The sequence below is a fragment of the Pinus tabuliformis genome, chromosome 9 (genome assembly GCF_031772625.1).
Source record: "Pinus tabuliformis cultivar Carrire ecotype Pingquan chromosome 9, CPIR1, whole genome shotgun sequence".
Classification (NCBI taxonomy): Eukaryota; Viridiplantae; Streptophyta; class Pinopsida; order Pinales; family Pinaceae; genus Pinus; species Pinus tabuliformis.
Window position 1 is genome coordinate 1,762,799,069 of NC_142307.1, and position 7,019 is coordinate 1,762,806,087.

Below are 7,019 nucleotides of genomic sequence, written 5' to 3' on the forward strand. Positions count from 1 at the left end.
ATGTCACAATCTAAAGTGTGTAATTTCTCTTAGAAAATGTTGGAAATCAAAATGTTGAAACATATTTACAATTTTTAAGAGAAAACATTCAAGGGATGGTTTGCGAGGATGATTATACCCCTATTGGATTTCAAATTATCTTCCCTGGCATGTTGGAATAGGCAAGAGGCTTGTGCTCAAAACTTCCTTATGATTTGACACACATGAAACTCATGCTCACTCATCAAGAAGAAACTAAGAAGGGAAAATCAATAGACAATCTGCATAGCTTATGTTTAATCTATATAGTGTAGAGAATTCATAAGATAGTCGATTGGAATAAATTTCTCAAGCATCATAAAAAGGATGGCTAGCTCTTCAAATTATCCTTCAGTGATTGCTTGTCCTTTGATTCTTATGGGGAAAAGTGATTGTCTCAAGCATTTGGAGTATATGAGTTCAGTGCTACAAAAATTTGGGAATAATGTGCCAAGCATTTATCCCATAAATTTGTATGCTATTATCACAATAATAGATCGATTACAATCATTAGGATTAGAAAGACATTTAAAAAAAGAGATAATGCACACTTTAGATGATGTCTACAACCACTGGATTTAGAAAGAAACAAGCAAAGATGGAAAATTGCCAACAACAAACATAGTTTGAAATTCCATTGCTTTCTTGCTTTTAAGGTTGCATGGATATCATGTACCTGAATTTGTCTCTTGTTGTTATGACCTCCATTCTATCTAAAAAATTGGTGAAGCTGAACCAACAATGCTGAGGTTTTATTTTTTTTTAGGATAGTGGGAAACCTTTCATAACTCATTTGTCAAACCAATAACGGGACCGCATTCATAACTCATTTTTCAAACCAATAGTGGGACAACAATTACTATTTGATATCTATGAATATAGGTGTTTTCATCAACATTAGTCAAGGAAAATTAGACCACCTGGAATCACCCACTGGTGGTCTATAAGGGCAGGACGTCACTCCTGCCAGATATCCCGGGCTATTATCCTATTTCCTTACATTCACAATATTGGTAGTATTAACATGATCTTATATAGGTGTTTGTAAGTGTAATAGAGTATCACATTGATCATTGATCTACCTACGTTATACTGATCTCAGTTTGGTAAAGGATAGTGTGATTAATGAACATAACATTTCATTCATACTAATATGTACTAGTAATCACAAAAGCACTGGAATCACAAAATCGGGCCACTGGAATCACAAAAGCACTGGCCTTGTACAAATCTAGAGCTGATTCAGGCTTAAAAAGCAAGAGAAAGAGCAGATCATCACTGCCTAGTGTCTTTCACTCTTTTTCAACCATCCTTGTCTTCGCAGCGTGTACTAAATAGCTTGTAAGTTGTTAAGGACTCTCAAAAGGCCTTACCAGAAGTCTTGATAGGGCCTTTTTTCAATCAAATAGATTGAACAAGACCTTCTGGTCAAGCTTATAAGTCATTTAAGTCATTAAGGACTATATCGCTTGGTTTCTTTCTATTGGGAACTACCAAGGACTTATATTGGATGTATATCAATATCTGGTTAACATCGTCCTTGATAAACAATGAGGAGGGAAAAGTGGATGGCTCGTGATTGTTTAAATATAGAAGACCTCAGTCTGCAACTTAGGACAATCACATGGTAAAGCATGCATAGTAGGAACTGATAGGGACTGTGAAAGAACTGGTGTGTAAGTTTGTTGAGTATATTGGTGTCCTTGTAAGTGTTTCTCTTCCTCTGTATCCAACCTTCCGAGTTGTATAAATTTTGTTAGAGGTCTTCAAAGTTCAATAAGGTATGAAGTAGTGACATATTATCATGTCTCTTTTGGTTCCTTGGAACAAGCTTGGTCTAAAATTTTATGAAGAATTTTAATTGTTGAGCATTCAACTAATACAGTGATTGCTCTCTTTGCTCAAGGATTCACTTTTAGGATCTCTAGTTTCCCAAGATTTAATCTGATATTATCTTTCTGGTATTGAACTTTCCCATGATCCATCTCATCCATCAGACCTAAGGATTTGGACCATTCATGCACGTAATTTAAAGTACATTTTTACATATTTCAATGATTGACTACATAGATCATTTCACATATTTGAGAAAATTGTGTGCTTATTTTCAACATTCAATTGCATATATGCATGTTGTTGTTGTTGACTTGAAGCCCTACTATGCAAATTTTTAGTTTTTTTATCAGTGAAATTACCTCAAGGACACACCCTCAGATTATCAAGCAGTCATTTGGAAATGAGAAGTTTGTTATGAGTGACATGGACAACAAACTTAAATTATTCTCAGAAGATAGAAATGATCAAATACGTCAAGGTCACTCCAAAAGACAACAATCAACAACAATAACCAGTGCCTAGAGCATGAGCATTTACAAATACCTAGAAACCCAAAACTAAACCCTAGACTAGATAGCGTCAAAAGTATCAACCCAAAACTAAATCATTTACAAAGTGGGTGAACTCAAAAGTATCATCCTGGATAGCATGGTGTTTAATATATCAGATGAAAACACTCCTCCATGAAGAGAAACTGACTCATATGAATAGAACGTCAAGGAGTAGAAACACCCCAAGTCAGTGATACTCAGAGGAGGAAACATCATCACTGCCAATGACAATAGATGTGAATATTCTTCAGTCAGAATATTACAAGCTTCTTCATCCTTTATTCGGCATTGGATGTTTGTACAACCATTATTGAAACCTCATACTTGCATCTTATACATTCAGTAGACTCTTTAGGCCAATTGATCACCTGACCTGATTTGATGATATTGCCCAGACATTGGGACATGACAACACTTTTTACTCCCCATTGACATATATTGCGGCCTCCATTTACGAGTTCTTGTACTCTTGTTGAGCAACCTTGATTCTCGAGTCCATTGCGACCTTGTTGGACTTGATCCTTTTAGACTTTCCCTTTTATGCTATTATATTTTGTACTTCATTTTTAACTTGAACTAATTATGATGGAGTGTGAGGTTCTGCCACTAACTCACTAGGTGCCTCCACAAATGGAATATTACAATGTACCTTCACAATTCCATTAGTTGTTTTTCGCTACTACTGAAATTAATAAGATGTTTGTTTCATACTTCTTCCTTATTTTCTGTTGAACAAATTACTGGGGGAGAGTTAGAAGTTAGAACTACGCATGAATTTTAGAATTGTTAACGTACATTCCAAGATACATTTGATGTATCCTTCTTAAAATCTATTATGGCTACTACTTTCAAAGAGACAACCCCAGAAAAATAAGAGATGTTTTGTCCCTTTCTATTCCTGATGAACATACACATCACTTGAAATGTTTGCACAAAGAAAAGAAACAACAATTTAAGATACACTCATCAACTTTCCAAATATTTTGTTCAATGCATGACCAACCTTGTACAACAATTGTGTAGTTGTTTGAGGAGGAGGGCATTTCACATCAAAATTCTCACACACAGGCAAAAGATACTTGTTTTCCTCCTCATATGAGATATCTTTAGGGATGTTGAGTTGTGCGGCCTCTTCCAACCCTTGAAGCATGTCTATCCTTCTGAAAAAAAAAAATTAAAAAAATAAATAAATTAATTAATTAAAAAAAAATAAAAAATAAAAAATAAATAGATAAATAGATAAAATAACAATAACGATAACAATAACAATAAAATAACAATAATAAAATAGCCCACGGGGCTTCGGATTGACGGTGAATTGGTGCACTGTTAAGGCACTCCTTGCGATAGGTCACTGGTTCAAATCCCCCCTGGGTGCTTACCTACCAAAACAAATAATAATAATAATAATAATAATAATAATAAAATAAATAGATAAATAAAACAAAATTACCACCAAAACATGATAGAAAATGGCCCCAAAACAGGGACATGCACATATTGAACAAAAAAAATAGTAAAAGCTATCTAAACATCTCTTAAATGCTTAGAAATCACCTAAAAGGAGTGAAATCAATTTCTATAGGGTCCTTGTCCACCACATTGGCATAGTAAAGGATTTTATAGCCACCAGTTCCCAGTTATGGCATGCTTGTCTATCAAATAATCTATGCTATTAATGGTTGCAGGTGAAATACTGGCTAGATGCAACATGTGTTAGAATGAAGCTTGATTTTTTATCCAAGTCATGCTCAAGTCTCAACCTCATCATATATTTGAAACCCAACATTGTAGACACATGACTAACATTAGACACATCAAGTAAAAGCTCCATAGATTAGAATACAATTTATAGAAATGGAAATATGATATTGAATATTCCCTTTATCCTAGTCATGACACATTATTCTTCATATTCATAAATCTAGGATTATTATTGATCTGAAAAATAAGAGGGCTATTGTGATTGAGAAAACACAATATTTTTTGATGAGGTGATTGATATGCACTAATCGATATATTTGGAGAAGAGCAATATCAGAGCTAAAGGGAAGGCTTCAGAAAGGACCACCAATCCATTGACTGCATTTTCACTTTACAAGTCATCATTGAAGAAGCTAGAAAAAAAACAATGCCAAGCCTTTTCCTTTGTTCTTGTTGTTTTATTTTCTTCTCTCGGTTTTAATGGATGGTCAAGACTGCTTCGAAACTAGAAGAAAAGAAAAGGAGACAGATACTGGAATTTAGTATTGTGTTGCTTAGGAAACCCATTCTATTTGAAAGAAATCTCTCTTGACAAAACGATAGTCATATTTAGCTTATAGCAATTCCTTTTTGTGGCCACACCTTATCACTTGTTCTCTCCAAAAATTTCGAGTTGATTAATTTTCTTAGCAAAAATAACCATGAAATTCTAAACTTCTTATCTCTTTGGATGAACTTTCCTACTGTGGTTATGGGGTGTTTTGAAGAAATTGTAAAACTATGATTTTGTGTATATAGATTTGGCGCTCTAATGCATACATTTTATGATGCAGAAAACATGTGCAATATGTCTTGATGCAATGAAACCAGGCCATGGCCATGCCTTATTTACTGCGAGTGTTCCTACACTTTCCAGTTTGCTTGCATTGCTTCCAATTTGAACAATGGAAATAGGGTATGTCGAGTTTGTCAAGTCAAGTGGAAATAAGTTCCCTTGAAAGTGATTCATTCAAAACCACTGTGTTGCAAAGCATGAATAAGTCCTTTGGATTGGCCACAAAATAAAAATGGTTGGATGACAATTCTACCCCATTTTCCACCTACTCGTCCCACACATATTGAAGCTGCAAGACGTGTTACAGAGCCTGTTGTGTTTTGTTGATCATGAGCCATTGGAGCATCGGTCAAGTGGAGAAAACAGGTTAGGTGGGGAAAATGGGAATGAACCTACTTTGGTTGAAATTGAGATAGCAACAGGAAATTCATAGGCTACAGATTCAAGAGGAAAATTGGCACAAGGAAGTGGAGGGCTTGAAGGCAGAGAAGTTGATAGTACATATGTATAGTTAAAAATGTTTTCTGAGTTTTTTGCAATTCCATGATCAAAGTTTCGTGAGAATTAGAATGTCCTGGTACATCTAAAAGCTCCATGATCTAGTGAGAAATAGAAACAAAGCCAAAGAACTTGGAATACTAGAAATCCATCCCAAACCCCAGATATGCCCAGAGATCGAGCCCCCATTGATCTTGTAATTGTTCTTGATGTTAGTGGAAGCATGGAAGGAACAAAATTGGCACTATTAAAGCATGCTATGGGCTTTGTGATTCATAAAGTTGGCCCCATGGACCGTCTTTCATTCATTGTCTTCTCATCAACTGCTAGGCATTTGTTTCCTCTACAACGTATGTTTGAGCGGGGTCAACAGTTTTCTTTGCAAGAAGTGAATGGCCTAGTGTCCACTAGTGGAACCAACATTGTTGAAGGATTGAAAAAGGGTGCCAAAGTGTTGGAAGTCCGGTTGAGAAGAACCCTGTTTGTAGTATCATTTTAATCTCAGATGGGCAAGACACCTACAATGTGGGAAACCACAGGTAATTTTCCATTTTGTCAAATTCCATGAGGGTTTTGGATTATCATTCCTTGTTACCAGGATCAATAAGGAAACCTACAAAGCAGTGTAACATACAAATCCATGTACACACTTTTGGATTTGGGATGGATCATGATTCAACATTAATGCATTCCATATCAGAGACTTCAAGTGGCACATTTTCCTTCATTGAGATAGAAAGTATCATTCAAGATTATTTTTCATAGTGCATTGGTGGTTTGTTGAGTGTGGTGATTCTGCATATGCAGGTTATTGTCACATATGCAAGTTCATGAGTGCAATTGAGTACCATACAAGCAAGAAGTTATGTAGGAAATATTCTAGACAATGGGAAGAAGGGATTGGTAAATATTGGAGACTTGTATGCAGATGAGGAGAGGGACTTCTTGGTTCATGTTAAGCTTCCTCCATCTAGAAAACCTAAAGAGAGCACCATTGTTAATGATTGAAAATGTTAAATGTTATTTTTTCTTATAGGGATTTTATTTCATAAGAAACTATTTTGACACTAGTGACATAACTATCTATTCGACGTCCTAAATATGTTAGTAGTAATGAACAAGTTGTCTATCTTGAGGTTGACAAGAAAAGAAACAAATTGTGCACTATAGAATACATAGCAAAGGCTATAGCACTGGTAGACATGGCTAATTTGACAGGTTCCCAACTTGTATTGGGGATTAGGAGAAGGGCTTTGCAGGCATCCCAATGCTTTATGGATCAGTTATCAGTTGGTTTTGCAAACACGGTGGCTTCTCTGACCTTATTCTAAGCGTTGAGGGGCTTAAACAGGGTTGCACTCTTTTCCCCATCTTAATCAAGATTTACATTGAATCATGAGCTTGACTAGTTTCTAAGGGAGATGACACATGCCAATGAAGGGTGCATTTTACACCATGGTCTAAGTACTTATTGTCATTGATTGATTTGGTCTTAATTGCTTCCTCTCTTGAGAGTCTTCAGTCACAACTTGATTCGTTGGCTTTCCATTCGTAAGTTGGGGTTGTTAATCTTAGTA

At 35.6% G+C, this 7,019-nt stretch overlaps 1 pseudogene; it reads left to right on the forward strand.

The window, feature by feature from the left end:
- The first annotated feature begins 4,936 nt into the window (after nt 1–4,936).
- On the forward strand, nt 4,937–6,773 carry LOC149155828 (E3 ubiquitin-protein ligase WAV3-like; annotated as a pseudogene).
- The last annotated feature ends 246 nt before the right edge of the window (nt 6,774–7,019 follow it).